The sequence below is a fragment of the Penaeus monodon genome, chromosome 33 (genome assembly GCF_015228065.2).
Source record: "Penaeus monodon isolate SGIC_2016 chromosome 33, NSTDA_Pmon_1, whole genome shotgun sequence".
Lineage (NCBI taxonomy): Eukaryota > Metazoa > Arthropoda > Malacostraca > Decapoda > Penaeidae > Penaeus > Penaeus monodon.
Window position 1 is genome coordinate 2,584,691 of NC_051418.1, and position 511 is coordinate 2,585,201.

Below are 511 nucleotides of genomic sequence, written 5' to 3' on the forward strand. Positions count from 1 at the left end.
TCCTTCTCCGCCTTGCACTTCTCGGCTTTTCGCAGGATCGGTCCGCGCACTCTCGCCGGGATCGGGAAAGAGGGCGGACCGATGCTGGATGGCTTCTTTCATCATCGGCTCTTCTCTCTAAGGGTGCGCCGCACGCAGGGGTGGGAGAGAACAAGCGTCGCCGGGCCAGAACAACGGCCGCGGCAGGCTCCCACCCGGGCGCGAGCCCTTCATCGTCTCTCTCTCTCTTTTCGCCATCGTCTTTCGGCCGCAGCGAGGAGGGGAGCGAAGGGAGACAGGTGGCGAGGGTAGGCGGGGGGCAGGCGCACACGGACGGCAGGCACCGCACCAAGGGTGCCCGCCGATACCGCCGCCGCGCCAGCTGCCCGCCGCTCCTCCTCTGTCCTTCCTCCCTCCATCGCATGCTGAAAGGGCCGGCCCACCCCTTTCCACAGGGAACTCGCGCGCGCGCACCGCAGGGGGCGCGCTTGGCGCTCCTTCTTCCCCCGACCCCTTTCCCGGGAACTCGGAG